The 16609-nt window shown below is 44.6% G+C and overlaps 1 protein-coding gene across 5 annotated transcripts in view; it reads left to right on the forward strand.

Annotated features, from left to right (window-relative positions):
- Positions 1-16609, forward strand: part of sema5ba (sema domain, seven thrombospondin repeats (type 1 and type 1-like), transmembrane domain (TM) and short cytoplasmic domain, (semaphorin) 5Ba) — a 105183-nt gene that overhangs the window by 454 nt on the left and 88120 nt on the right. Inside the window, exon 1 of one of the 5 annotated variants that reach the window (XM_077001769.1) lies at positions 6087-6270. The exons of 3 other annotated variants lie outside the window; for them this stretch is intronic. The gene's annotated coding sequence lies outside the window, so the exon portion shown is untranslated. Of the gene's footprint in view, positions 1-6086; positions 6271-6518; positions 6540-16609 lie in introns of those variants that run through there. One more of the 5 variants, XM_077001768.1, reaches the window with a different exon arrangement.

Consider the following 16609-nt stretch of genomic DNA (forward strand, 5'->3'; position numbering starts at 1 on the left):
TTTGTTGGTTTTGTTGAGGCGTTGTTTGTATGACAGTACAGCAGATGATAAAAAACAACAGTGATCTCGTTTTCCGTCCGTATCGCAGTTCATTTACTCCGGGTCTTATATTCTCTTTACAAACCCTTATTCATTCTACATTCTACTCAACAAAAACAGTGATTAGTCTTCTTTAACAATGAAAAAGGACAATCGAGACAGCGCTTCTTTATACCAATACAGATTGACTTGCCACTCACGTTGCGTCCTGGGATCAGAAGAATTTTGCTCTTTGGGATTATAACACTCACCTTCCAAAACTGTCACTTCTTAATCTGTACTTGGGCTTTGTGATCTATTCAGTGGAAGGTTGGTATTACGTGTCTGTTGTCTGATAAAATACTTCTATGAATAATCAACCCTTTTCATCTTAATTTTACAACCCTGAGTAAAATCATTTCTTAGAACCGATTTTGACAGTTCTTCTAAATAGCCACGTTATAGCAAGTGCATGATCGGGCTGTAACGTGTCGTATGGTTACGTAGGTTATAGTCTACCGCACACGTGCGTTTGTCTCATAACAAGCACTTTACATCAGATAAACTCGTGCTATAAATATGATTTATTTTTACATCAATTGAATATTGATAGTCTATATTGTGGAATCAGACGGATTTGATCGTTCAAATAACATGCATCACTAGAGCCATAGTAATCTGTTCCAATTACAGGGTACTTGAGTTTTAGTTTAAACCTGATTATTACTGTAACAGATTAGGCACACAGCCACACGGAAACCTGATTGTCCAGAATGACTGTAGTTCTCGGTGGACCGTCGCGCACTAAACAGATTATCAGTATAGCACCCTAAAGAGGACTTTTCAAACACTTCAGTGTAAATATAATGTGTCATTATTATGCTCACAAATAACAGCGGGATCTTGGTCATTTTTAGCGGAACCTGTGCCGAAACAGCGCTATGTTGACGCGAGAATCAGACGCGAGGTACAAAGACAACACCTCCGGACTGTTGTTTTATTGCAGTTGGGTTGGTCGCAGTGAATCTTATGGTTGTCTTGCGATTTATTTACTTCTCGACATATATTCGGTGTTTAAATATATCAATGTAAACATTAAACGATATTTTGTTTTAATAAATCCGCAAGTTGTTTTTAATTTCTTCGAAAAACAGATGCTTAAGCACAGATTGTGATAGTCTAAAACAGTAGGGGGCACTGTTGAGTAATTTTTGACGTGGGGAAATTTTCGCAAACCGCGTTTGACGCGTGAAAGACTGAAAGTGAAGAGCTTCACTAGTGGTCTAGATGATATATAGGATTTTAAACACGCAATACAGTGAATGTATCTGAGAAATAAAGATGCTTATTGGCCATAGCGATGTAGTCAAATCTACAAAAGTTTATTGAAGAACATGTTTGCCTGGATAGGTGAAGTGTCTGTGCTTTGATCTTGTATTGTGACCATATCTAATGTACTTCTGCTTTATAATAATTCCTTTGGATTATGTTCTCCCACCTTAACCTGGAACTTGGCTAAGTAAACAAAAAGTGTGGAGAAACGTCTGCTGAGACAGTACCATTCAGTCAGGTTGATTATAGTGTCTAGACCTCGGCATTTATTTACACTTCTCTTGTGTCTGTCGGTAGCTTGTTTATGTAGTCACATTCATCGAGCAACTTAATGAACAGTACAGTAACAATTTCTAATTAATGTTTCATTTCCTTTGTTCCATTGATCACAGTGTTGCGACTTGGGGAAATCATTTACTGGCATCATTTGCTTATAAACTCTCATTGTAAATGATGTAAGCTACATTTCAATTACAGGTGCATATGCCATAACTGCGCTGGTTTCTCACCCATTGCTTTACTCGATCACCTTGGCCGTTGGTGCCTGTGTCTCATTATCAGTATCCAATGAAAATGAGGGAAATAATGTCTGGGAGCTGCTAGTAATCATGAGATGACTCATCCATACGCACCTGCCACTCAGCATATCACCATCGGTCATATGCAGGGATCTGCATCTGAGTCTTTTGTTTGTATGTTTGTGGTTCAGGCTGCCTGTCAACATCTCACAACAACGGGTTCATTTGTTCACAGGTTTACCAAAGCCTTTATGTGCCGGGCTCTAAACAAATGTGCTTGACAAAAGTATTAATATTCATATAGCCCTCCTGCATGTGCCTGTTTGATTCATCTGTTTTGCTTGGTTCCTGAGGCCTCTCTTTCAGATGTAAAACAGGTTTTCATCTGTAATGAACTTATGAGAGCTCATGTCAGTTTGAAATGCGTAAGTCCACTGTTTAAAGGTTCCCTGAAAGCAAACGTGAAGGAGTCCAGTGCTTTTTCTGGACAGCTATGACGGCCCTGTTGCGTCCATAGTAACAGGACATGAAAAAGAAAAGATTAACGCCAATCACACTTCATAGAGCCGTAAATATCTCCACTCATCAGCATGAACTTGGGATGTAAAGACTCAATGACCCTCATCAAAATTTTAATGGCGCATTTTTAAAATGTGCCATATGAATTATTTCTGACAGTGAGACAGAAGTCAGGACAAGACAATGGGAATGAAAGTTTAATGGGGAGGAACTTGATCTGAATGGCAGCAGATGTGGGTCTACAGGAAGGCGCACTGTTTCCTGGGGCTCCTTCATACCCCCGGAGTTAGCTGACGTTGAGACCCGTGGACGCAGCACGACTGCTTGGACGCAGCAGGGATGAAGCCCCGTCTTCCGTCTCCGGTTCAAATCCCTAGAAGCAAATCTTTCTGGCTCCTCTGACTGTCCGCGCACTCGCGGAACCTCGGGTCAAACTGGGCAGATCTTTTTGACAGTGTGGTACTGGGACATTTGTATGGCATGATTTTGAACAGGGCTGACATCATATCACTAGTTAATCATGAGAACAATATTGGCCTCTGGCATATTTCAAAAGGTTGCGATATGCAAATGAGTGATGTAACAAATTGCAGTTTTCACATTTTGCAGCATTACTTTAAACAGTGAGTTGGTAAAATAGTAATAATGCTGTTTTATTTGTATTAATAATATTGTTTTATTTGTAGTAATAATAGTGTTTTGTCCAGAATTTCAGATGACATGATGCATTATATGCAGACATGCATGGCAGGATGGTTTCTAAGGTGGATTTATCTGTTAGACACTTCCATTCTTCTTTTCCCACTTCCTTCTGTTTGTAGTGTTGTGTTTTTTCCTTCCTTTCCTCTTGTTTATCTGTTCATGGTGCCTTTGAGAAAAAAAACTTCTTTTTTACACGCTTTTATTCCCGTAATCGTAAGCTCTTATCTTGATTAGTGCAAACTCCCGTTTTGTATTTTTATCAGCGGAAGGTGACTCATAATCTCCTAAGCTGCAGGTTTTTCGCACAAGTACGTTGTGTATTCTGCTGGCCTGTCCTGATGAGAATGCAGAGAGTTCTGTATTTCAGCAGAACCTTCCCAGCATCAAAGGCGTGCCCTCACAACCATGGCCAGCACGCTGTTAGCTTCCTCTCTTCCTCGGCTGGTTTACCTAGCTGACAGCCCGCAGCATATTTGCTCCTCGTCGGCTTCTGTTACAGAAATGGGTTAGTGATACACTAAGGACAGAGAAGACAACACCTTGGAACAGGAGAAAAAATATTTTCTTTTAAAACGAGTGTGTGTGTCCATCGGGGCTATAGACGTGACATGTTTCTGGACTGAACAAATCTGAGGATGAAGCTATGGCGTATTTGTCTCCAGCAAAGAGATTTTATTATCACCATCATTCATTCTGGCAAAAGTGTTTTTTTTTTTTTTTTTGGTCACAAAATGGCCAACTACCAAAAAATGCCTGTGGGGTTTAGCTGAATATGAACACAATAATGATTAAAAAAAAAACTAAAAAGATTGTCATGTTGAACACTGCTGTTCACCAAACATGGAGCCATTTATATTTTCCTTCAGGGTAGAGAAAGTCATGACACGTTCTTCAACCTTCACACTGATCTTGAAGTTGCTGACAGGAATTAGTGATATATCATGAGAGCAGAAGCCGTGGGGCTTAGAGGCGGCTGGAGTTCCAGGAGTCCGTCTGCCTGCCATCAGGAACGGGAGTGAGGCCATTACTGCACCTTTGGGTGATTTCTGAGAGAACTGCGTGAACACCGCACCGTCTTTTGTCTGGCCATGTTCTTCAAACGGAGAAGGAATGGTAGTGTAGGAGGAATCTTAAGTTTTGCCAAATGATTGAGGGGCTTGGCTCAGAACTATCTGGCTCTACACTAAAAATAACAGAATGGGAGGAGATGGGATTATTGTCTGGACTTATTCAGCACCAGCTGGGCCAGGCTAGGTATTGTTTATGAGTGTGTGACCGTGAGGAGCGGTGTGGACGCTTGGCTGAGTGCTCTTCGTTCTGTGAAATGCGATCTACCGACAGAGCTCCTCACTGTCTGCAGCCTTAATTAATACTTGATGCAGCTGAAGGGGTTCAATTTGTCTGGGGTCCTATCATGTACACATGTTTGGGCTCTTGTGTTTTTGGACAGCTTGCTTCAGAGACAAGCATCGCAAAACAGGATGTATTCAATTATATATAAACATATACATGATAATTATCCTGTGTTTTATAATGTGAGGTGATTTCACTTAATAACAACAAATAGAGACATGATGAAGTGTTTTTTAACAAGCAAGATACAACACTTTGCATTGCTGGTACTTCCAAGCAAAATGAAACGTGATTAATAACATCTGTTGCAAAGAGGCCTATGCATGCTGCGACCTCTCACTTTGTTGATGTTAAATGTGATATTGCATGTCGCTCACACATAACGTGAAATTTAGTAGTGGAAACCTCCTTCATAGTCAGTCATCTCCACAGGTTTCTTGGCCAACGCCACCATGCAAAAGTCTTTTGTTTCATGTCCATTTCAGAGATATTCTGCCTGAACACCATGATACAGATCACAGCACAGCAACTCACAGGGAAAACGTCAAGATTCTATATGCTATATGGTCGTCGGAGGAGAATATGGTACTTGGCTCAAAGTTCCACGTGGGGCGTGGTGAAACGAATCGTCTTCATCAGTTCAAGCTCTGAGAGCAGGGGAGGCAGTCATACGTGAGCGGCCGTGAAGGCATGTGTGTCTGCCGCTCTTCTTAACACAGACCAGAGAGGGTTCAGTGGAGGGTTGTGAAAGGGGGTGGGGACCCACCAGCTCCCACTGTTGATTCGGCCACCGTGGGGGGAGGAACACTATTCCCATTGATGGGGCTTCTGGTGAAGCCCCTAAAGCAGGCAAAGGGGGGGGGGGGGGGGACCCATTCATCACGATGGGCCTCTCTGCCCTGCTATGAGGGATGGACGTTGGGGCTTTTGTGGAACCCGGTGGGAATGGTATCCTGCTTCAGGTTTAATGCCACCAGGTCCATGCTGCGTCTCAAGAAGCATGAAACTCTCTGCTCTCCACCTCTGAACCATTATTTCAAGGCAGGGAGTGTGCATCCCACGGGCGGTTTGGAGGGAAGTCTCGTTGTGGGCAGAAGGGGAGATGACACCTAACTTGCTGGACTGGTGTTGCACTAATGACCTCTCAAAATGTCACCTCGTTAGGTATGAAACGAAAGTCCACTGTCCAGTGTCTACATGGAATGTGAACAATATATCGCATCCGTGAAAAGAATTATGCTGAATAACCAAACAGCTTCGACATATTTTTCGTGCAAAAAATGTAAGCAACCTTCACAAACAAATCATCAGTGTTTCAGTGGAGATGGATTTCAGCGTCGTGCGCTACACTTTGGTGCACGCCTGCATTATCATTCATCAGTTGTGAGAAGAAAGCTCTCAAAGTCCCCAGTTTAAATTCCAGGCCACCCGACTGCCAAGAGCTACAAAAAAATGACCTTACGATTAGATACAACAATGTGGAGGTAGCGCTGGCTCGCCTGCCCCGTAGTGAAATGAGACGCCTCTTTCTGGCTCCGTGATAGATTAGGAGAGAGGATATCAGGAAGGCAGGGAGTCTTGAGTTGCCACTCCTCTCGTGGGAGCATGCGCGCTATAAACATGCAGATGGGAAAGAGAGCGTTTTATTGCACACCTGAAATGTGCAGCGTGGAGTGAGCGAGTGTCTTTCCTCCAGCAGACAGCGCTGGGCCTCTCAGCGACACTCATAATGCTGAGGGAAAGCGTCGTCTCTGTTTTGACATATATTGTTTTAAAGAGACTTGTTGGAATTCCGTCCGGCACAACCGTTTGTGTGGATTCACGGGCGGTACGTTGTTTTGGTTGGAATAGGACAGTCTCGCTCCACAGAGTGTCTAGACATCGTTTGCTGTTCAGCTCTTCTCGTTTTTTGTGGCGCAATCAATTACAATCAGGTCGAGTAATGGCAGACTGTGTCTTACATTTATTACCATTAGTTTTCAACTCCGGCAACTTTGCGACAACTGTTTCCAGATCTGTATGAAATATGATGGTGATTTTTGAAGGAGAGTTGGGGACTCCATCATCATAACGCTGATACATTTTCCCCAAAAAAAGGTGAATTCTCATTAAAAATGTCAGGTTGAGTAAACTGCAGCCTCTCCTGTTGTGAAATATTCATGCGTCTCTGCGTACAGGCCTGTGCCTGAGTGGGCGGAGATTCAGCAGAAGTCACTTTCAAGCTGTACTTTGGGCTCATGTTGAGACGTAACCATGGCCCTGTCTGTCTGACCTCTCTGTCTGACCTCTCTGTGGGGCCTTGCTTGATCTCTACACCAATCCGGTATGCCCCAAGAACCTGAGGCTGGTTCACGGTGGACTGAGAAGATCACGTCGAGGCTTCTTAACCTATGGGCCGTGGTAGGTCCGCTGTCTGTGGTGCGGGGTCGTGGTTACCCTAGTAAGACCAAAAGCCCTTTTGCTCCTTACTTATGTGACAAGGTGATGAGGTCATCTGACCTGGGTTAAAGGTCATCTGTTCTATACCTACCCTGGACTTCAGCTGTGTATGCCCACAGTGCAGCCTGTGGTTCATGGACACTCCTGTGTGTGAAGAGAACACATAATGATGTGTGTGAGTGAAAACACCCCTATTCTTTCTCCTGCTCTACCATGTTCGGCGTCCTCCACTTTCCCCTTTGCAATGGCCAGGCTGGCATGGTTGGCGGCTGTTTCTATAGCGATAAGTAGCTCTCTACAGGGACACAAAGGTCTGTCTCGAACGCCGGCCCAGACGGAACACTGTGTGACAGTGATTAATGTCCAGTTCGAAACGACATAGTAAATATGGGGCCACCACCTATCGGAGTATAATGGTAATCCTCGCCTGCGCTTGCCAAGCAGGAGTACATGGGGACTTGGTGAGGCGCTGCTGGGGACACAGTTATTCATCAGCGCAAGGCTGTTAATGGAAGGTAAATATGAGTGTTGATGTGGTGTACAGAAAGCTTGGGAGGTTTTTGAGAACCGATCGATAGCGATCTGTTCGAAGGACAAAACGAATGATAGACCTTCTGAAAATGCAGATTAAAAAGCGTGTCGTGCATTTAATAAATGGAATGAATGTGTTTGTTTTTTATCAATCTGTAGTATAGACCATAGCAAAGTATGTGATGTTTAAAATCAGTGGGAGTTTCCAGGGTTGGTCCCAGGAACATTAGTCTTGATGAATAATAAAATATTTCCTCAGCGATGTTGAATGTGACAGGGATGAACAGTGACCTCTTTCTCTCATACTTGTACTGTGGCCTTAAAAATAAATGTCAGTATGGGAATATTTTGGCTTTGGGTGACATGTTTTCTCCCATAACTGTTTCTCTTAATTCCACTTGAAGGAGGCAGTAATGAGAATCGGTGAGCTAAAATGCTTCTATATAGATGGATGACTTTGCCCTTGGCTTACTGTTAGTGGAGAACAAAGCTCCACGCCGGGTGGAGGCTTCTCACGTAGCTTATCTGGACGTTCATTCCAATTCATTTGCTCCTTCCCCTCAGCTTTCAGCTCACACCTCAGTCGGCTCCAGAGTCCGTCAGCGCCATACCGCACCGCCTCGCCGTAAAGCGCTTTCCTTGCTCTTAGGTTATTAGCGTCTACTCAGGCATCATCGGGGCAGAGTCCGTGGGCCTGATAATCTCACTGGATGTTTATGCATGTCCGTTTGCAGTCCAACAACCAGGCAATAGGGATCCTCAGCGTGTCAGAGCTGGAGGAGGGCCGCCCGCTGTCCAGTGGGTCACGCCGGTCCAGTGGGTCACACCGGTCCAGTTGTGTCCTGTGGAGAGGTGTTGAACACACACACACATACATCCCGGTGTAGGCCGGGTGGGGGTTGGGGGGGGGTATAGCACACAGTAGCACGCTTGTGTAAACCAGCCTCCTCTAAATGTTTGATGTTTTAGAGTAAATATGTCGACGTTTGTGCCCCTCCCCTCTCACAGTCGAGTGCTATGCCGTAGACAAGGGTCCCATTGAGAGCTCCCCAAGAGGGGATTGTTTAAAGTTTTAGAGGTTTAGAAGGAGAGGAGTGTGTGTGTGTGTGTTGTTTGCCGTTGGGGGGGGTGGGTCGACTTGCATGCCTGCACACACACTTAAGCAGACAGGGAGACGTGTGGATGCACACACAGGTTCCACTTGCGTTACCTTGCACACTGGGGCTGAGAACAGATCCCAGGCCAGCGCATCGATCGTGTCTAAACACCTGGCGTACTTTATGAGCTTCATCAGACCGTCGCTGTGTTTTACCGTTCGACTGGAGGATAAGAGAGTTTGCAAAAAACAATGTTTATATAAGGCACTTACTCTCGGTGTAGATATAGCGCATCGCGTCTGTCCGGTGTGACCTTGGAGATTACGTGAGCAGCATGTGTCTCGGTCAGACCGCCTTCAGTGCAGCGTTAGACACCAAACGAAACGTTTTGCAGCATTTATAGGAATAAACACATTTATGCACTTTCTTATATTAGCCCAGACATCTTCGAATCACATCATTTCGCATTCAAACTCTCCATTTTATTCATGTATGTATCTAAAAACAAATTATTGTTGAATTGATTTTCACATCACACATTTTTCGAATCGGTTCCTGTTGTTTTTTCTACACTTTTTGTTAGTTTTGCTTTGTCAGTACTGATGCACAATAATTCATTCAGCTTACATGTAATGTTCGAATGAGCTCTGAGCTCACTAGCACATGAACGTCTCCTGTTTTCTGAGTTCTGCTGAACCCACGGAGACGTAAGAACTGAGGGTGTGCCACAGACACCCATCCAGGTAGATCAGCAATCTGTCAAGGAAGGTAACAACAACAGTTAAATCCAGTCATGCTAGATTCATTAGTTACCACGAATGGACAGCTCCTGTGGTCGGAGTGGTTCTGCAGTGAATGAACCGAGACGCTATCAGAACAGCCTGCCATGATGTACTGATGTGAAACTTTGCAGAATGAGCCAGTGGATTGTCCCTTTAAGTCCGCGGTGCGCACGTAAGCACGCCCACGGGCCTGCTTGCTGGGGTTCGTCACGCCTACACTAACTGCACCTCTACTGTATAACACCATTTGTGAAAGGATATTCATCAGCCATAAAGACTGTGGCATTTGCGCACTGTACAGCTTGTAAAATTTTACTAAGCGAACTGTGATCAAACAGTGCTGTAATTCTATTCATTACGAACCGTGCATAGTCTGATAATTCTGCTTGAAGTTGCAGAGATCTGTACTTTCCATAGCAAAAATTCATCAGTGTCAGAGCATTTTGGTTATTTATCTCTAAAAACGAGAAATGTTCAGAATCGGTCCACAGGTGAGTAAAGGTCAAACCGGTTCTGTCCCAGATGCTTTTAAAAGGCGCAGCAGCAATCCGACAGGCCGGAGGGATCTGTGTGTACATCCAGTACTCCTCCCATGGCCCACGCCAAGCCTTCTATTACTTTCAGCATCTATGGGAATGGGGCTTATCGCCAGACTTGGTGATGAAACTCCTCGACCCCCCGCGGTTCCGGTTCTATTGGGTTGAGCCGGGGGAGGCCTGGCTCTGTAGCCCCACGCGGAGGGCATGAGTTGGGGGGTTGGATCAGGGCTGCCAGCAGGCCGTGGAGGATGGCGGGTTCACATGCCCCCTGTGCCACCCCCCCCCCCCCCCCCCTACCCATCTCCCCCCTGCGGTTAACAGTAAACACGTCTGTGCTGGCGTCATGCCCAGCGACACTCCGCGTTTTACGGCACGGCAGCTGTACGCTCTTTGACTTCACACTCCTATTCATTAGGAGAGCTTGGAAACGACCACCGCCACCACTGTCTTCTGAGTGGAATAAACACCACGTAAAATATGGGCTTGTAAATTGGAGATGTCCAATTTGTGATGCCATTATGCTGTGTTTAGACTTTTTTTTTTTTCTCCTAAAAGACCGCAGCCATAAACAGTGTATTCGAGGCCTGTATCAGAAGTGAGTCTTCTCCTCAGTCTTTAATTCAGAGTGATTTATTGCAATGCGGTGAGCAAAGGAACAAATGAGTTGGTGTGTTGATAGGAAATCTTTGATGACTGTCCTCAGTGACCACCTGCTATTAATGAGCGAGATGGATACGGTTCTTTTTACACAGTCCGATTAAATTTGGAGCTACGCTGTCTGAATTACTAAACAAGAGCGTTGCGTCAGCACAGCCTAAATTCTTCATTTGACCCTTTCACATCCAGTCTCAGGTTTCCCGTCAACGCCAGCAGTGCTGTGGTTGCCTGCAGCAGATGAACCTCTCTGCAGCAGGGCTGGTAGGCTGGCAGGGGCCAGAGGCAGGGGGGACCTCCCTGGTGTCCCTGCCCCTCTCCCTGGGATGGACACCATCCAGCCCCCCTCCCTCCCACCACCACCAGTAAGGAGCACACTCCGAGGAAATTCTCCCACATGGCTACGCCTTGCCAACAATTATCTCTTCTGCCCTCTGAAATCCTAAAGATGCCATTAAACATTGAGAACACATTACCAAACGTTCTCCACACTCTGCTCCGCCCCCTCTCTGCTCCGCCCCCTCCCACGCTGTCGGCTGGCGGCCCAGGTCCCGTGGCCCGGGCATGCTCACCTGATCACACTGGAACACAGATCTGCAGCCTTGCACGCTCGGGGTGGTTTGCGTGCGCTCAGATATCATGCGGGCAGTGGGCCAGAGTTCTGTCACTCCCAGGGCACGAGGGGCTGTCTGGAAAAGCCGGTTGGATTCTCTCTCAGGTAGAGAGCTCTTTGTGTCACTCTAAACCCATTTCACTGTCACCTTAGTTTCTGCCGTGTAATCTGCAGTTTGGACGTATGAGTGTGAGCTGCAGTTCGTAGTTGTATACCCACCTGCTTTAATATTAAAGTGTTTAAATTAAAAATACTTTTTTGGGCTTGTTTTTGTGATGAGATTCTTTATAAAAGTTAGGAATCTTATTCAGGGGCATAACACCTTTTGTAAAACTGCTAATTCAAAGGAACGTTCAGTTATTTCAGGAAATCTTTAATGAAGACAGCTTTTTAGTGAGTGCTGGTGTGTTAAGTCGGCAAAAGTGTAGCTTTTAAAAGGCATAAGTCAAGCTACATGGGGGGGGGGGGTCACTTGTTTCATCTGCTCCTTTGAGCTCAATGAAATGAGAGATTTACGAAGAATCAGTAATTATAGTAATGACCGTTAGGGAGAGAGAGAGCACATACCGTACCTTTCACCAATCATCTGATGCTAGTTGTTCCTTGTAGGCTTGGCTCTTCATTCACACTGACTTTAGATCACCTTCCTCACTAAGCTGATTATCCTTAGTGACAGAACCGTGAGACGTTCTGGGCAGGAGGGCTTGGTCCTAAAGTCGGACAGGTGAATCATTGATTGGTGGAGAAGGGATGGAGGAAGGAGAATCAACTGAGGTTTGTTCTTGATTTTTGACTTCTCTGATGTTAGATCTTTGATCTTGTCTGACCTATAGATGGATACTAATAGGAGACACTGATCCAAGACCTTTACTGAAATGGTTAGTAGTTAGTTTGTATTACTTAAACAAAGCCATTTTCTTCCCCATTATTGTTACTCAGATGAGGTCATGACCCCTGAGACTGTGTGGCTGTGAGAACTTTCACTGTCTCTTTTTCCATTAACAGCGGTGGAAAACTTTAAAACAGGAAAGGTCTTTGAAGTCGGGGGAATTTTTTTTTTGTAAGCCAGGTTTTTTGAAGTATTTTGTGATGTCTTTGTATGTGTATTGCATTTATATATTTGGTAGTTCCTTTTATTATTTTTTTTTCAGATTACATTTTTAAAATTCCAGTGCGCACAAGTGGATCCAGGGTCTCACAAGGTCATCCAGCCGTTCACTGAAATCAGTTCAGCGCAATTATTTTGGTGCCGTCCGTAAAAGCTGGTGCACGTGGTGTATCACGTAAATGCGCCCGCACACCCAAATGAATCCAAATTATTGAACTACTCAGAAAAGCAGGATGCAATTCAAACGTCAAACATATCAGTCTCTTTCTGTAATTTAAATGCCTTAATCACTGGAGTTGTTATGCTATGAGTTGGTGAGTACCAGAATCTTTAGGCCCAAACGCGAGGCAGTCTGGGGAAGCAACAGACCAAGCTATGCACGCAGCAGACTGTGACAATTATAGAGAAAAACAATGTGCTTTAAAAACATCTTGTGTTCCCTTTGCTTGGTGCAGTGTGACCAGGCGGTTTAGAGGACGAGCATTACTTTCTTTGATGTGTTTAAATTTATGATCTTTATTGATTCTTCTCAAAGAAGTGGATACATTTCCTGTAATATAATTGTTGACGTAAAATATTTATCAAATTTTTCAAACTATTGTTAAAAGTTTAAATATCGGAAAGTCCCTTTACACGTTGACATCACAAGGGTATAATATGACCTTAGAGTATATGTTAGTTTCCAACAGTGAAAATAAGCTCAGACTCCCCAGACTATTACAGGCAGGCGATGTGTGTGTCAGGTTGGTTTGTCTCGTGTGTGTCAGGTTGGTTTGTCTCTTAGCCGTTACTCACTCTGTGCCTGTAGGACTAACCTTGCTGGAATACCACCATTGTGCTTCTCTTTATGAAACTTTGATGAGAGGAGTCACCTGTACCGCTGAACATATCACCCGCAGCCCAACCCAGACACTTAATTTCTTCACGTTTTAGGATTGGATGGAACGAGTGGGCTATAAGCCGAGAGCCACTAGACAGATCAGACAGGGGCCGGTGGGTCAGTGCGTGACATGCCCAAAGAAGGGGACCGTGGCAACGGCTGAAGCCATCGCTCTGTCTGTCTGACGGCCTCTGCAGGACACGCCACGTAAAGGCCACGCCCCCCACTTTCCCGGGTCGTTCAGGGCTGAGCACTTTTACAGCCACAGTGGGAGGTGTTATTGCTGCTGCAGCTCCGCCCCTGTTTAGCTGTCACGGCAGTGCCTGCCGTGGGGGTTTAAACGCACAGGGAGCTCTCCTGGCCTTTTGTGTTGTGGTCTGAGGACACGTAGCCAGGGTTAGAGAGAGCAGAAGCAGATCTGCTTACCACCCAGGGGCTGAAACCATCTCTCCCATCTATAATGGGGCATTCATACCGCGCGTGGCTCTTCTTAAACTTTGCAGAACTTTCTTATTCTCTGTGAAAAAGCTTCAAGGAGTGTACTTTCCTGTTTTTATGTTCTCTGCTTAGGCCAGGGTTTTTATATTTAGACAAGTAGATTTTGTTTCCCAGTTTCCCACTGTCTTCATGTGAGGAAGCTGTGGTGGTGTGGACTTATGAGGTTCGAGAGAAGAAGGCCAAGGATTTTTCTGCAGAAGCAGAGCCAGGGTCATTTTCCTGATAACCAGCTTGTCTCATGTACCCTGTTAACAGTGCGGCAGTTACATGTACATTTTGTGCAGCCATGCCTCTGTGAAGACAAATAAAAATGCTGGAGGTCAAAGGTGGGCTCCACAGCCCAGCCACACCTCAAACCAGCCCCTCACCTCCCCTCAGCCCATCCCCTTCAACTTGGCCCCGCCCCCTCCCCTCAGCCCAGCCCCCTCAGCTTGGCCTCACCCCCTCACCTCAGCCATCCTCCTCTCCAACAGGCTGTGGCACTCTAGACGTTTCCTTGCCTGGAAGACTCCATTAATGACATGCCCAGGGGATCTTGTTAAAGCCTGTTACTGAACGTTTATTCCACTTGCAGGTGAGCATATGAACATATCTGCACAGGACCGGGTCTCACCGTGATGCCACAGTGTGGTGATGATGCTATGCAGGATGCCATTTCTCCCTTGAGCGGTGTTCACTAATTAATAAACCTGGCAGTGTCCAAATGCTTCTCAGATGCTTCTGTTATATGACGTTACCCGCAGAACACGTGGTTTCTGCTGCTCCCACATCTGCCTGAATTCTGGTCCCTGTGAGATTCCTAATGGCTTGACGATTGAATTAGCTACACTTAGGAGGTCTATTTCACTGCAAAGTGGTGGTGAATGTCACAGAGTTGCCGTACTTGTTTCAAGATCAGCTGGTTCCTGAGTCCTCCATCAGTATCTAGTTACACGTGAGTGTGAAGGGTGTGGATCAGCCGGTGAAAGGCTGGCAGGTTAAGGCTGTGTAGGCTCACGACTGCTACGCTGAAGTGGAGCCTTGTTATTTGTATTTCTAGAAAATTGGGGGAGTGTGCACTGCTGGATTATTGCTTGTTCGGTCTGTGAAGGTTCTTCTGCACAGACATCCAGGTCTTTGGATCGCTTGGACGACTGAACCTGATTTAATTAGTTTATCTGAGCACTAGGAAATGAATTCCCTGGCATTTAAACATCCAGGGGTAATTGGCATTGATGTCGTGATATTCATTAAAGTCTCATAATACAGACAGCAGGGAAGTCTTCAGGTCACGGCCGCAGGTCCGCCTGCCTCGACCTGCTGGTCGATTGCTCTTTCCGATCCAGGTAACTGATGTAAACACACTTCACCATGCTGTGCTTTCCTCTCTAAATGTTGACCTAGCACAGATTGCTGTTGCTTTATTATATTGCTGATTTGTAGGTATACTGGTCTAAGTGGTACCGGCTTCTCCTTAAGTCACGGTGACCTTTTACGGCAGTGATTCTCACAGGCTGTTCATAGATTTATTGGATGTAGACTGTTCTCTAGCAGCTTGGATGGCCGGAGCAGGGCTTAGTTTCTTTGCTCTTTAATCACTCTGGTCTGCTCTCTCTGTGTCTCTATGTCTCTATGTCTGTCTGTCTGTCTGTCTGTCTCTCAGGGGTATAGACTTGCATCCTGATGGACAGGGCAGGACTAGCTTATCCGCTTCATTTTGATTAAAGGAAAGTTGCGACATTTTCTCAAATAAACTTTTATATGGCTAAAACTTCCATAAATGTTTACTGGGCTAAAATGTAATCAGGCCTTAGGTTCAAAATAGACTGGCACAGTTTAGTATCATAACAACTTCAGGTTATTGTGTTGATTATGAATGAGTATTTTAACATATTTACTGGAAAAGTTCAGGTCTTGCCTTTAGGATTGAAATAAGAGCGTGGCTGCTGGGGAATATTGCATGGCTGATGTCGGGGGATATTAGAGTTTCTCAAAGCAATTTTGCTCTTCTTCTGTGCCCTGGGGAAACCTGCACAAGTGAGCCTTTGCTCTTTGAAGCCCACAGCTCACACACACCAGTCAGTTCTAAAACTCTGTGAAACATGTACATTTGTGACTATATTATTGGAAAATCCTCTACTCCTTTAGTTGTGAAACCTACTGTGAAAACTGTGCTGTGGTGTCAGAGAGCCTTAAAGTCCAAGCAGGCTACGCTAACTACCATTGGCTGCAATTATATGGACATGCATCAAAATATGAATAATGCTTTATTCATAATTTTGTCTGGGATGAAGGATGCTCCAACACCAAGTCAAAGATGTAGGGAATTTACCACCAAGATTACCAGTTTGCTGTTCTGAAATCACTGAGACTTGAATAAAATGTGGCTATATATAATGGAATTCGCTAAACTCTTCATTAGACGGGGGAATTTTTAGAATATAAATTGCCTTTAATTTAATTTAGAATACATTTTGATCCATTTTAGCACTACTATCTCTTTGAAAAGTACTGAATGATTAGAAGTGTTATTAGAGGTTTCACTCCATACAATGAACTATCCGAGTAATAATTTCATACCACTTTAGAGTCTTTATTTGCTTTGCAGTCACTGCATTTTAAGTGGAATATTTTGCATACATTCATCAGAGAATAGATCATGCACACAGTTTTACATTTTACACATGTCCACGCATCCAAACCGCAATCAATAATTTTATAGTCAATTACTTTTATGGAGACACTAAAAGCTGTTTCATACATCACTACCTATGAAAAATATTTTTATAGTTTTTTAAATTTCAGCTTTTAAGACATAATAATGTCATATTGTCTCCAGCATCTGCCACACCCCCCTCTGTTCTTCTGCAGTTTAATAAGCATCTATTTGCTACTTTAGATCACAGTTACACTTAATCAGTCCAACTGTTATCTCATTTCATGTAATTGTTTCACTCCATGCGTGCTCCGCACACGCTCACAAGAGACGAGAAAAGACGAGAACAGACTGATTAAAGGGGTCACACGGCAGCTCCCAGAACAGTAAT

This window comes from Brachyhypopomus gauderio, chromosome 4 (genome assembly GCF_052324685.1).
Source record: "Brachyhypopomus gauderio isolate BG-103 chromosome 4, BGAUD_0.2, whole genome shotgun sequence".
Classification (NCBI taxonomy): Eukaryota; Metazoa; Chordata; class Actinopteri; order Gymnotiformes; family Hypopomidae; genus Brachyhypopomus; species Brachyhypopomus gauderio.